Source organism: Adiantum capillus-veneris, chromosome 27, assembly GCF_014529385.1.
Source record: "Adiantum capillus-veneris isolate H3 chromosome 27, ASM1452938v2, whole genome shotgun sequence".
Classification (NCBI taxonomy): Eukaryota; Viridiplantae; Streptophyta; class Polypodiopsida; order Polypodiales; family Pteridaceae; genus Adiantum; species Adiantum capillus-veneris.
The window spans coordinates 119,148,365-119,163,381 of NC_140957.1; the positions used below are offsets into that span (position 1 = coordinate 119,148,365).

Genomic DNA, 15,017 nt, shown 5'->3' on the forward strand with positions numbered 1-15,017 from the left:
TATAATACAAACCTTTTGGAGGGGGGACGTGCTCCATATAAATCCGGTCCTCAATTGTTGTCAATAACTTAATTCTCTTTCTTTTGAAGTATTGTTAATGCCTATCTAACTAGGTGTTATGCTTTCTGTTGCTCTCTCCATCCAAACACTCTTGCTATGCTCATTAGGAATCTATTTTGATGAAATGATCACTATGTTTATGCTATTCTCCGATTCGGGAAGAAGAAGAGGATCCATACGAGGGCTCAAAAATTTACTTCTTGATGACGCATCTCCTTCCCAAAGGAGAACTCAAGCGACCCCACCAAAAGAACGAGAAACAAGTGAGTCTCCTGCCACCTCGACGGAGATGGCTCCACGAAGACGGCGGGAAAAACGCTCTCCATCACCTCCTAAACAGAGAAGACCATCACACACTTCTCCACATCATAATTCAAAGAGGGATGACAGAAAACAAGAGAAGAAAAAGGTGAGAAAGAGGTCACCCTCTTCTTCATCTTCTTCATCCTCTTCCTCTTATGAAGAAAGTGATGGTGCAGACAAGGAGGAAGAAGGCAAGAAAAAGGCGAGAAAAAGGTCACCCTCTTCTCCATCTTCCTCAAATTCCTCATGTTCTGAAGAAAGCGATGGTGCAACTTTCAAACCATAAAAAAGAAGAGGCCATAGGAAATCCTATGACGCGTGGAAGATATCATCCAAGCTCAAGAAGTTTAAAGAGGAGGAAAGAGCATCTCTTTCTTTACCTACGATGGTACCTTTGGTGCTACGGACAGAGTCTTGGATTTCATCCAACAATTTGATCCGGCGTTTGGAGATGAGGGCTTCATAGAGTCCTCTAAGCTACGACATGTAGCTATGCATTTTCAAAAGTCCGCCAGGCAATCGTGGTCTACCCTACGGGCAAACGATGAAGCCCCACGAACATGGAAATCTTTAAGAGCTTCCATCATGAAGCAGTTTTTGGTTACTGATGCCAAAGACAAAGTACTCACCGAATTGTGAAGCTTGACTTTCTCCCTACGAATCCATTTGACAAATATGTAGACAAGTTTGGGACTTACATCTCAAAGCCACTGTCTTCAAAAAGATGGATTTTGGAGAGAAAAAACAATAATTTTACGTGGGCTTAATTGAAGAAATGGTGGAGTATGTCAACTCCCAAAGGCCACGCACCATATATGCGGTCATACACCATACCATGGTGGCTTCACGAATCAATTTCCAAACAGAGGCTAAGAGAAATCCTAAGCCCACGAAAAACAAGGGTTCTAATGAGCCTAAGGGGAAGGACAATGTCCAAACGTCTCCTAAGGGAAATTCCAATAACAACAAAGCTAAGGAGAAGGGAGTTTACAAAGGCAGAAACAAACTCTCTCTTGAAGAGCTTGAGCATTATCGCAAGGATAACCGTTGTTTCAAATGCGGCGAGCAAGGGCATGCGTACCGTGCTTGCCCCCAAAAGAACACCCGCCATGAGCCTCCTAGAGCTACCTTGGTTGAAATCCAAGTAGAGGAAGCTCACCACCACAAAGGATCTTGGGGAAAGGTAAGAGAACATGATGCTTTTATTCTCTTTGACCCTAGTTCTACTCACAATTTCATATCCACAGAGTTGGCCACCAAGCTAGGCATCCAAGCCTATGAGATGGGAGATGTCCTACCCATCGATGATGCTTTCAAGGGGCAAGAAGCTTCAATCACTCACTTAATTGGGAAATTGAGGCTCCATGTCCAAAGCTATGTGGACAAAGAGGACTTCTTTATCTCTCCTCTCAAGCACGAGGATGTAATCCTAGGGGCATCATGGTTTGATCGCATGGCTACCAATGTTAAATTCCCTGAGAGGAAAATCTACTTTAGGTTCAAGGAAAAAGACATGTATATAGGTGCTAAGGAGATGGGTAACACCATACCCATTGTACATAAGCAAGGTTTCAATAAGTCGACAGAAAGCTCTATTTCCATGTACATGATTTTTGTTAAAGATTCTCAAAATGGACCTAATGCTTTAGCAAAAGAAAATATAAACAATCACAAGGAACTAGAGTTATCAGATTTTCTCAAGGAGTTTCAAGATGTTTTTATTGACGACATCCCTTGTGAACTACCTCCTAAATGAGGCAATGATGACCATGCAATTGAACTTCTTGCAGGAAGTTCACCATCTAATAATCCTCCTTATAGAGTTTCTCAAGCTCAACAAGAGGAGATTATGCGGCAAGTGCATGAGTTAGTTGAGAAGGGCATGGTTAGGCCTAGCTCATCTCCATTTTTTTCACCTATGTTATTAGTGAAAAAGAAAGATGGAAATATCGTATGTGTGTCAACTATAGAGCACTAAATAGGATCACTATCAAAAATAGATTTCTCGTTCCAAGGGTAGAAGACCAATTTGATAAGCTACAAAGATCGACCTACTTTAGTAGAATGGCCTAAAAGGTGGCTATCATCAAATAAGGATAGTTGATCAAGATATTGTAAAGACCGCATTTTTCACTACGTTTGGTCTTTACAAATACATTCTCATGACTTTTGGCTTGACCAATGCACCAACCACATTCAACCGCTTGATGGAGAAGCTATTCAGGCCTCACCGAACCTTTACTGGACTGTTCTTTGATGATATTATCATCTACTTTAATTCACTAGACGAACACAAGAAACACCTCCAGGTAATATTTCAAGTCTTATGAGAAAATAAACTTTATGTTAATTGAAAGAAAAGTGAGTTTTTTTTAACAAGAGATTAAGTATTTAGGTCACATTATCTCTCAAGATGGCATCCAAATGGATCCATCGTGAAAGGGCATAGGGAGATAGACATGCCAATAACCACCCAACCATACCTATATATAGGCCCTTGGCCCTCCTATATATAGCCCCTGTACCGCATGTGTATCCCTTGGCCCTTGGCCAGGTCCGTGCCCTCCTATAGTCCCACCCTTGGCATGACATTACTCCCCCCTTGGAGAAGCGTTTTCGTCCTAAAAAACAATAGTGATGCTACACTAATGTTTTCTATAGTGGCATCCTTCATGGATCCAGCTGTTTGAACACGGTTCAACAGGAGGTTCAATGAAACCAAGAGTAACATCTTGATTTTTCACATTGTTGTCCATTTGCAACCAGCTTGTGTTACCTATTCCTATCCAATCATAGTGTGTAGATTCCATTTAGAACACACATGAGTATGCAAAACGAGTTATCACACAAAGGTGTACCCTAAAGAGTACCACTTTTCACTTTCCATGAAAGTAACTTGCTAACATAACTCATTAGCCAAGTTTAAGTCCTTGACTTGTTTTCCAATTTCAGCAGTAAACAACCCCACCATCACTAGTGTTCAAGGTTGAGAACTTGATTTATACATGAAGAGACTACACCTAGTCGCAAACATGCTTTAACTTATGGTAAGCAAACACCAAGTAGAGCAATAAATGCTTACTAATTGGATCGTTTGGTGCTAACGTACGCACTTTGCATATCCTTCAGCTCAAGATTACACTTTGTAATTTGCCTATCCCCTTGGATAACTGACAGTACTGAGGTGTGTTTCCCTCGGTTTACAGACAATCTTCCCAGATGACTGGTAAATGTGAATCACATTATCGTGTAACATTGTTGAGGAATCATCAATGTCCGGAATAACCATCTTGGTTAACTTAAAAAATCCACAAACACCCAAACCGACCCATGGCCTCTATTGGTGATTAGTAGACCCAAAAGTAATCTCATAGAGATACCGCACATAGAGTGCAAAATACTTCATAAGCAATAACTTGACAAATACGCATGCCATTCCAAATCAGCCTTTGCTAAACACTAGGGCCCATAACACCTAATGTGCATGCATTTAGCAAAAAACAGATCCGAACCTGTATATCCATGGTGATCCTTGCCAATACTTATGGCAAATGTGATGCACTTAGCACACATTAAATAGGAATGTAAGTAGCTCTTAGATGCAATCTTTTGCAAGCCTTGCTGAAATGTCTGAACCATAATAGAAGGTGAAACAATGATCGCTTCTATGTACAAACAATGAAACTATTTCATTAACAACTTAGAGCCTTGCTAGATGTATAAACAACCATCTGTAATGTTGTTTAGCAGTACTTGTACCTGAACAAGTCATTCTAAGTATCCGACAATTTTTGGCCTCCGAAATTGCTCCTGATACGTCGTGCTGAAAATGGAATCAACTTGAGAAGTTGAATTCGTCCGCTACCGTGTGGTATATTGTGGAATTCTTTCCTTGAAAGTATAACGTGAATAGATCAAACTATGATCCTCCATGACTATGGGATGATTTACAATCACCCGTCGGGTCTTACCCCAAAACTGTCCTGCCATAGACACTTGTAGTGCTATAGAGAGAGCAGGAGATCCACACAAGTGAAATACCTAGCTCTTACGGACAGCCATGCTATCTCAACTGATTGCTGCATCTATACGTCGTGTTATAGATCAACATATGCGAGTTCATTCAAAACTCAGCTCCATCGTCGCACCAAAACATGTAGTGCATACAAAATACCCATATGTAATGACAAGACTCTTGCTTCGCCATTAAAGTCGATGAGGAGTCCACTAGGTAGATATGTTCAAGCTGGAGAAGAGTCTCCCAAGGAATACCAACAGGTGGGTCTTACCCGATATCTGACAATGACTCTTAGCCCGTGTGTGTGGCTCATAGCCCTTATGGCAATTACTGTTCAATTGACTAAACCAATGAAGACTAATTTAGATGGCGTCTTGCACAATTTCTAGCTGAGCTAGAGCACCTTGGCTCAGGCTGACTCCCAAACAAAACATGTTTAAAAGATTCTTAAAAAGTTTTCATTATTATGCGAGAGAAATAAGAAATAGAGAGAAGGAGAGCATGTTGGGATGAGGAACTTTCCTTAAGTTTTTATAATGTGTACCCAAGCTGTGTGCTCTTACGCATCTTATGCCTAACTTGTAGCTTATCCTATAAGCAGTCCACAGTTTGCTGGCACGACTCTCTCATCAAGAGAGTTAACAGAAAAACACAAAACATATCTTGACTCATCGATCTTGTAGGGGTCATGACTGTACGAGAGTGACTTAAGTAGGGCACTTTGCCTGTGAAATAAGTCCTAGATTGAGGTGCTAATTAGTGTTGTTGTGTTGTGATAGCAACCAAAATCATGTGCAACAATCTATCACTTATCTTGTCCTTGACAGAGTTGCGAGTGTGATAGCGGAAGCGTAATTCATGAGGCGATAGAACTGAATTCACCTTACTAGCATGCCTTGCATGCATAATTGTAAGCCCTTGCGGAGAGTGATGGCCTCAAACGTGAGAACCAAAACCATAAGTGCCTTGCATAGTTTAGAATGGTAGGGATTTTGTGAGCTGATATTCCCTATTTTGCCATTTCTTCGAAGCCTTGCTTCATATAAAATTGGCAAAGCACTTTGCTTTGCACTTTGACAGTAATTGTCAAGTAAAGTGTAAATAGGGAAAACCAAGAAAAACTTAAAGTGGGCTAACCTGTGTTAGGAAATAAGACGTAGTTAAATAGATTTTTGAGTAGATTACTTAATGGAGAGAGATAGATTTGACACACAAGAGATTATAGAGTAGAGAGAGAGAGAGTACACACGATATACGTGGTTCACCCAATGTGGGCTACGTCCACGGGAAAGCAGCCACTCAATGGCTTTAGCACTTCAAAAGAATAAGTAGTTTACAAAGGGATTAAACCTTGATAGAGCTCCCGCCTTGCTTCACTCTCACCACCTCACACTCACCTTGTTGCATTAACTTCACACTATAAAATGTGTGTAGAAATGGCCTCCTTTTATAGGCCAAGAGGGCTGTCCTCTCTTATGAGAGACATCCATGTGTAGCCGCCCTTGTGCGAATAAGTCCAAATCGGACCCTCCAATCCGCCCATGTGTGGCCGCCCTTGAGAAGACAAGTCCGCTTTTGAATTCGGCCACCGGCCATTGACTTCCGACTACCGGCCAACCGACCGGTTGTTTTACGACCACTTTCCGGCCGCCGTCCGGCCATAATATTCCGACGAAAAGGAATATTCCGGTGAAAAAAAGTCTCGGGGGCCTCCGCCCCCAAGGCCTCTAAAGTTACCCCTGATTCTTGTCCTTGAAAATTTTGGTTTCCGGTGAGTGATTTTCCTTCATGCACGATGGCTTCTCCTCATAATGGGGGCCTTACAAATGTGCGCTTTTACCACAGAAAATTACAAGGGTAAATCAGGCTCCATACTTAACAACCTGGTCAGTGTTTGCTGCAACCAGTTGTCATGAAATTTGGAAGGAAAAACTCATTCCAAAACGGCTTATAGCCATATCTGCACAGACGCTCTCGTATATCCTATACACTCGTCTGGTACATAATGAAATAACCTGAAATATGAAATAACTTGCAAACACATTGCCTATTCCTTCCCAATTTTGGATGCTCATAGTAGATGCCAAACGTGTGTGCATACTATAGACGCTTCATAGAAAATTTCTCACTAACAGCAAGACCATTACATGACCTAACAAAGAAAAACGTTAGGTATACATGATCTGCCAAGGAGAAAAATGCTTTTGAAAAGCTTAAAGAAATCTTATCTCTCAACCTGTGCTTGAGTAGCAAGCAAAGCTCCCTCTCTCTTGCCCTCCTCATCGGCTAACAAAACAAGCAAAGCTCCCTCTCTCTTGCTCTTGTCATCAGCTAACAATTCAAGCAAAGCTTGAAGCGGGGGAAAGGAGGGCATGCAAGAGCTTGATAAGATACCAAAGCAATGAGAATAGGGCAAGAAGGGGCTCAGCAAGGTGAAGAAGATGGTGTGAAGGGAAGTAACGACGGGAGCAGGAGGAAGCAAGGCTTCGAGGCTCGCCCGCTCTCGCTCTCGTCCTCGGTAAGCAAGGAAAGAGGTAACTAGGAGAGTGCATGAGAAGTAAAGAGAAATTTGAGAGCTTTTGACGGCAATCAAAGCTTGAAGCAGGAAAAGAGGAGAAGAAGAAGGTCGAACTAGAAAAGGGAAATTAGCAAGGGCATACAGAGCCTGACAACAATCAAAGTAAGTCGATTAGAGGAGACGACAAAAATTGTGAGCGGCAATTAAGACAATGCAAAGTACACAGAGCAAGAAGTTGCAAGACAGTTGGCAATAATTGAAGCATGATGACTGACATAGTGAACTTAAATAAAGTTTGCAGATCTTGAGTGTAGATGAGGTAGATAAAGCGACAGGAGGAAATTTTCATCACCGTCAGCTAGAGATTGATTAAACATTCTGTTAAACCTCGGTGTCGTTAACGGCCCAATTAATCCTGTAAAGTGAGAGCTTAAACTCCTAGTTAGCAGATGATCCAAGTGACGGTGCCCGCTTTGGCTAAGGATTGAGTTGTACTCAAAGCATTAATCAATTAATTGATGATTATGGTATTTGTCAGATCTTTTAGTGTCTGCTATTCTCTCTCTTTCACACCTTCCACAGTCAGAAGCCCCCGGCGCCTGCCTAGCTCACGTTTCGAACACATATCCCCCGACAGTGCGTGAAGAAAAATTACTAGCCAAAAACCAAAATCACTCGTCGAAAACCAAAAATTTCACGCCAAAATATTCTTTTTTACCGGAATATTATGGCCAAGAAAGTGGTCGGAAAACGACCGCTCGGTTAGCTGGTGGCCAGCTTGACCGCTTGATAAACGATTTCCTAGAAATCAACAACATATTCTTGCTTGAAACCTTTGGCCACTAAACAAGCTTTGTAATTGTCAATCTTCTTCTTTACAAGGCAATGCTTTCCTACCTTTTGGAAATGGAACAAGCTCCCATGTTTTGTTCTTTGCAATACTGGACAACTCCCTCTTCATAGCATATTCCCATTGAACCTTATCATTGGCTAGCATAGCCTCTTTGTAACAAGAAGGCTCACCACTATCCACGCCTGAAACAAAACATTCTAGCAGATGTGAGACTCTTTGAGATCTTTGCAACTAATCAGAACTCGTACTAGCCTGTGTAGTAAGTGGCTCGGGAGCTGTTTGTACAGGAGGTGATACATAGTAAAATGTCACTTTTTGAAATGCAACCTCTTTCACTAGCTGTCTATGCATCTTAGTATCATTAAAGACAAAATCACTGTTACGGATCACTAATCAACTTTTAGAATCCCATAAACAATAGCCAAATTGACCATCTACACCTTAGCTAATAAAGATGCATTTTCTGGACCTAGGATCTAGCTTAAGATGCATCTCCTTGGGTACATGTGGATAAGCTTCACAACCAAATGTGCTAGTATTTCCATAAGACAATTTATGTCCTGACCATAACTCCAAATGTACACAAAACTACAATGAAGCCTGCGGTGATCTATTGATCAAGTACACGACTGTGTATAATGCTTTAGTCCAAAACACTTGCGGTAAATCCGCCTGTGATAGCATAAACATAATCCGTTGTTGGATGGTCCTATTCATTTGTTCTGCAATACCATTTTGTGCAGGGGTATAAGGAGCTATAAACTCACAATTAATTTCCCTACTTGAACAGAAGTATGTAAACTCTTTAGAGACATAGTCTCCACCATTGAGTGAGCACAAAGCTTTCAACTTATGTTCAGACTGAGTTTCAACACTAAATAAGAACTTCTTGAAGCAAGAAAAGGTCTCATTGTTAGACTTCATGGCGTGTAATGAAAATGTCCTATGAACTTTGAAAATAGCGGAATTAAGAGAGTTAGAGTGAGCATTTTTGTGAGATTACATAGAGGGTGAACTTAATTGATGGTAGCAACATAAACATAGTACTTAATTAACTTGGAATGAACAATACTTTTGCAAGAGAGAGAGTATTAGAGAACATGACATTAGTTGAGGACCGGATTTACTTGGAGCCGGGGTCCCCCCTCCAAAAGGCATTTGTATTATAGATTCTCCCATCAAGAGAGACTTGATACAATACAATCTTTGTGTTCCTTGTGACCTAGATGATGCAATGAAGATGGAAATCTTCATGCATCACAAGCATACCATAAACTTGGCAAAAAGGATTAACTATCCCAAGCCTCACTCTCAACACTTAATTAGTCAAGCATGTGTCTTTTATCATTCTTAAGCCATTTGGTTTGAATTGGATACTTGAAGCACCTAGTCAATCAAGCATGGAAACAATTGATACCTCTTTAGAGTTTATCTTTGAATTGAACACTTCAAGAACCCTAGTCATTTTAAGCATAAAAATCACCTCAAGCTTTGGGCAAGGTTCCCACAAACATTTTACGAACTTTAGTTAGCAAGCCAAAAGCACCTCATGCTTGGGTAGGGTTTCCAGCTCAAGGTCCTTGCCTAAAGTCAAAGGATTTTTTAACACTAACTTTTGGAGGTCTTTCATGAAGCTAACCCTAAGGTCTTTAAGCTCCATTAGGTAGCATTGCACTTTAACATACTATCTCTCATTTGGACCCCTTTAACTTGGCCCTGTGTTGAGACAGATTCATAAGCACATATCTATATTCTAACCCTTGTTCCCGTTTATTCTCCCACATTAAATGACCAACTTAATATGAGAAAATCATGTGGGTTGGTTAGATATTAGATTTTATGACATGGCATAGACCCAAACATGCCGTGTTGCATCGTCAATGAATGTAACATAATAGGACGAACCACCATGGGATTTAGAAGGCATAGGCCCACATAAATCACTACGCACAAGCTCTAAGGGTTTTCTTTCTTTGTCAAAAGAATGTGTACGATGTGTTCGTGTTTGCTTTCCATATTGACAATGCTCACAAAGGGGAAAATAAAAAAAATGACAAAGACGGTAAGTAGCCCAAACGAGAGAGTGTCTCCATTTCTTTCTTTGACATATGTCCTAACCGGCTATGCCACAAAGCAACGGTTGGCAGCTCGGTTATAGAAATAACATTGTTTTTATCAGATACATAAAGAGGATGCGTTGTCCCTGCATGATGTGGGCATATTGGGGTCTAGTATTTTGATCATATCTCCTCAATCGTGGCTACAAATAGAAAAGTAAAAATAGAGATAAAAAATTCAGCTCATTGGCTACGACTCCCATTTTATATATACATTTTAATTCGGATTGGAACCTTGTGTAAAAAATTTATCAAAATAGGGATTCGTGGAAGATTCGTACTAAAAAAATGAGATAGAACGAATAGATGACTGTGTTTCTTTCCTACATTAGATTATTGATGTAACTTATAGTTTTATCCAAGAGAAACAAAGGGACAACTTCTAAAAAAATCAAAATCAATGCTTACAACAAAAAATATTGAAATAAAAATGTCAATAAACAAGAAAAACTTTCCTCCTTTTATTTTACAAAATTGTGTTAAAATAAATTACTTAATCATCCTTTCAAATGTTAGCCATGAAACATGGTCAGACAAAGGCTGTGTACCATCGGACAAGAGCACGCATAGGCATCACCATGGCCACCTAATTGACGCACCACGTGTTGAGATAGTAAAGAGAATTTGTAAAAACTAGCTAGGAACCTCTTCCTCCGTTGACCGACCCAAAGAGAAGGATGTACTCGAGCGTTCAGGGGCAAGGGCCCTAGCATCGTGAACACTAGGTGTTAACCTGTCTCTCTAAAGGGGACCCTATGAGGGATTTGACACCAAAACCCGTAGGCTAAGCAAAGCCTTACCTCTAGAGTAACTCTTTGGGGACTTCTAATTTCCATTTTATGAGGCAAGAATCTCAAGGCATCAAGAAAGATGACTACTACTACGGTCCAACTTCAATTAGCTAGAATCTTTCCCAGATTTGTTTTTGCACAATCTTTTCACTGTCAACCCATGCCCGTTCCCATGCATCCTATTACCCACACCCACCTAGGCCTACCTATGTTCTACCCTACGAACTCTCCTCTCATACACACACAAAAAATTCTAGCAGCCCTCAAATCATTGCTCTCACAACTTGCATGCATCCATTGCTGAAAAACGACAAAGAGAGAGAGAGAGAGAGAGAGAGAGAGAGAGAGAGAGAGAGGAGAGAGAGAGAGAGAGAGAGAGAGAGTTTGCACCGGTCTTTTCGTCGTCAACCCATGTCATTGTTCCCACGCATCCTATCGCCTGCATCCACCTACCTGTGTTCTGCTCTGCGAACTCTGCCCTTGTACACACACAGAGAATCCTAGCAGCCCTCAACCCTCAATCCGTTGTTCTCATGACTCGCATGTATCCATTGCTAAAAAACAACAAACAACGAGCGAGAGAGAGAGAGAGAGAGAGAGAGAGAGAGAGAGAGAGAGAGAGAGAGAGAGAGAGAGAGAGAGAGAGAGAGAGAGAGAGAGAGAGAGACTCTCTTTCATTAGGAGGAATCTTCAACATTCCTCTCCACATTTATCTATTAGTAGCATCGCTGTGCACACCCATCTTGCACCTTGCTTCACACCCACTTGCGGGAGTCTTTACCTGTACTGGTTATGGCCATCGGCTCCAATGCCACAGAGAGAGGTAGCACACCTGTGCTCGTTATGGCAATGCCTCTACCCGTTGCATCCACCTCCGTCTACCCCTGTGCTGCGCTCCACCTCCAGCTTGTCCTCAAATGCCCCTACCCAACCTTGCAGAAAACGGCTTCCCCTCTTTTGCTGGTTGCAATACAGTTATGCAACCTGCCAAAAATATACATCTCTCTCTCTCTCTCTCTCTCTCTCTCTCTCTCTCTCTCTCTTTGCGTACTACATTCTCCCCTTTTTCCCTTGAAGGGATGGGAGATTCTATTAAACCAAGAGGATCTCTCCGGATTTGCAAGAAAATGAAATGGGTACCACCCTCGTTTTGCTACAATCCTTTTCACATGCATGCCTTGTGAAGATGTTGCTATGAAAGCTAACGATATGTTCAGATATAAAGTCTCCCAAATTTGTTCTTTGTTGATTCTTCCATTTTCCTTTTACATTTTCTATTAACCTTTTTGTTTTCCCCTCAACCCCTTTGCTTATGCTAACGGGTGTTCGTTGATGTTTGTGATAATTTATGGAATAGGATAGCCTTGCCACATCCAACTTCTAAAAGGCTACCGCAAGTGTTTATGTGTAACTAGTGATGTTGTACAAAGCACGAGAAAGAGATGTCAATCATTAGTCATCCAAAGGGCCCTTGCCTTTCGATGGACCCTTGGTAGGGCCCTCAGGACTAACTTACATGGGGTCTAAAGTGAAGGGCGAGCGGTGGGATCAAAGGCAGGGAAGTCGGGTGCGAAGGGAGAGGGGATCTCGGCGCTCCACGTCAGCATAAAAAGTAAATGCGGACAAAATTTGTAAACGCAGATAGGCCTGTTGATGTGGCATGGCTGGGTGGCGTGGCGGGGCTGAGCTGTCCGAATGGTGGCTGAGCTGGACAAGAAAATTGGATTTGCGTTGGGCGCGGGGGCACATGATTGGGGGGAGGGGGAAGGTCTCCTTGGGCATGCAAAGGCATGCAAGAGGCTCTGCATGCAAAATATGAGGGAGCAGGTCTTGTCGGCACGATTGATGAGCGATTTCCAATGGGGTATTGCGCACAAGGAGGGCCCTGTGAGTCTGGCATATCCTTTTTGTGGAGGGGATAGGCGAGCAACAGGAAGTGTGGGGTGCTGGAGAAGCCCAATGGTGCCAACAAGGGATAAACCACAGCGTTCCGGCAGGAAAGGGGCCATGATCGGGCCTGGTGTTGAGCAGGTATCCACGGTTGGGAGGCTACAGGGGTGGCCACACCTCCAAAACCTATCCAAAGTAGCCCCTGTCTGAGAGCAAGGCAGATCATAGACCTGAACGCCAGCCCCATAGCCAGCCCTTTTGAAGAAGGCCAACCCCAAATTCCTGCTTCTACCAATCCACGACCTAGGAAGAAGTTGGAGAAGGCATTTGATTGGAATGAGGAGAAGGATGAGAAGATGCCAGCACAACCATGTCCTACCACAAAAAGGCAACAGAGGCTGCAGTTGCAAAAAGGGAAGGCAAACAGGTCCTTGATGAGGAGGTAGGTTACACCAAGTTGAAGGAGGGGTAGCCGAAAGCAGGCCAGCCCGGTGAATGCAAAGAAGATGACAAGGAGATTGAGGGTAGTAGCAGCATGCAGATCATGTCTTCTGGGTTGATGCCATATGTGGAGGTGTTCTTGCCCGATGGGAAGCTTGCCCGGCAATGGCGTGCAAGTGATGAATGCCCTGGACGGTTTCGCTTTGAGTTGGTGAGGTGACGAATGGATAGGAATCTCAAGAGAGAACATGGCCTTGCCATACACATCCCAGTACGAAAGTCGGGTCGTGCTTCCCAGGCTGAATTGCCCTCAAGAGCCAAGGCACCAAGGTCGAGAGTAGAGAAAGTTGAATGTCAGAAGTTGGCAAAGAAGCGGTTTGAGGACAAAGAGAGGAAGTTCGCAATAAATGTATAAAAGGTTGAGGATCTTCATCGTCTTCAAGCAATTGAGAAATGGGACAAGCTCAGACCAGAGTTTAGAACCGTGCCAAAGGAGCAATTTTGTGGAGAATATTGTGAAGGAGTGCATGACTGCCTACCATGCATCAGCTCAATTGCGCCTTGCACGCATTCCAAAACGTATTGCTACCGGGCTAAGTGGGATATGCTGACTCGGCTAGCTGGTTAATTAATTGGTTAAGTGACTTCTTTCTTGCATGCCTATGTATGTTGTTTAGGTCCCTTGTATGTTTGAAGTTTTATCATGTTTGCATGGTTAAGTTCCTTGTTTACTTATGGTTGCTATGACAAGCGTTTAAGTCTCAAAGGTTAGGTAATTTCACAGCTTTTATGTTTTGAAGGGCAGCTTGTTAGCATGCTCAAAGTGTTTCTATGCTTATGAATGCTACAATTTAACTTACATTTCTTGTACCATTTGAAGCTCCATGAAGCATGTTAGCTGGTTGTAGATTTCATGGCCACTAGGTCTTTCCTCGCGCTTGTTTGTTACTATGGGCCTGTTTTACCCCCACCCACTATTTTCCAAGTGTTGCTCCATTGCTTGCATTAGGAAAATTTTGGACTCAAAAATGGGCTTTGTAAGAATTGTTGATGTGGCATAGCTTTCAAAAAGTGGGGATCGGTAATTTTTTTTGCAAATAAGATCCAAACTTGTCGGAGGTTGGATATTTAGAATCTACTCTTCAAATGCTATCTATTGATATATAGCATGCATGTATCGGACATTGCCTTTATGTAGATCTAGAAAAAGGTGATTTTAGATTACCGTAATGGTAACAAAACCTGGCTGATTAAAAAAAAATGGCATAACTTTCATAGAAGTCATCCAAACTTTTCGGACCTTGGCTCTTTAGAATCCATTTTTCAAGAACTTTCCAATGATAGGTCATATCATGGGGTTCTAAGCAATATTTAGAGGGGTGTACCGGGTTGCTTTCTTTTGTACAACTTTGATGATGTGGCACTCTTAAAAGGCCCAAAAATGAGTTCAAAATTTTCCTAATGTGAGAATGTTTAAGTTCCTTGCATGTTTTGAAGATTCATGAAGCATGTGAGGAAGTTATAAGTTTCATGGCCATTGTCTTTCTTTGTAATTGGGAGTGCCATCCCACTTCTTCCGTAAAGTAGGTCCTATTTTCTCTCATCAATCACCCCTAAATTAGTGGCCAATTACCTTCCTACATTAGCTCCTACATTTCAGCCCTAGTTAGCTCTAGCTATCACGCACAATGAAATCCCCTTCATGTATATAAACAAGTCTTGTATCAATTCACCATGTTATTGTGCAATCGAGGTAATACATTCAATTGAGTACTCTTTTCTATTCATTGCGCACATTAGTCATTAGCTTAAATTGTTTTAGTGTTTGTTTTGGTTTTTCCTACATGGTATCAGAGCCCCTATTGGCTTAATAGCTCACTCAAGCTTGCAAGCAACTAGATCCTTAATCCTTAATCCCTCTTAGCAACATTCGTCTTGCTGCTTGCTCCTTCCAAGGCATACGAAAAATCCCTCTTAGCAACATTCATCTTGCTGCTTGCTCCTCTCATCCAAGGTATCCGAAACT

The 15,017-nt window shown here is 42.0% G+C and overlaps 2 pseudogenes; both read left to right on the plus strand.

The window, feature by feature from the left end:
• Nucleotides 1-12,475: 12,475 nt before the first annotated feature.
• On the plus strand, nt 12,476-12,996 carry LOC147422648 (uncharacterized; annotated as a pseudogene).
• An 89-nt stretch (nt 12,997-13,085) lies between these two features.
• LOC147422649 (uncharacterized) lies at nt 13,086-13,602 on the plus strand (annotated as a pseudogene).
• Nucleotides 13,603-15,017: the final 1,415 nt, after the last annotated feature.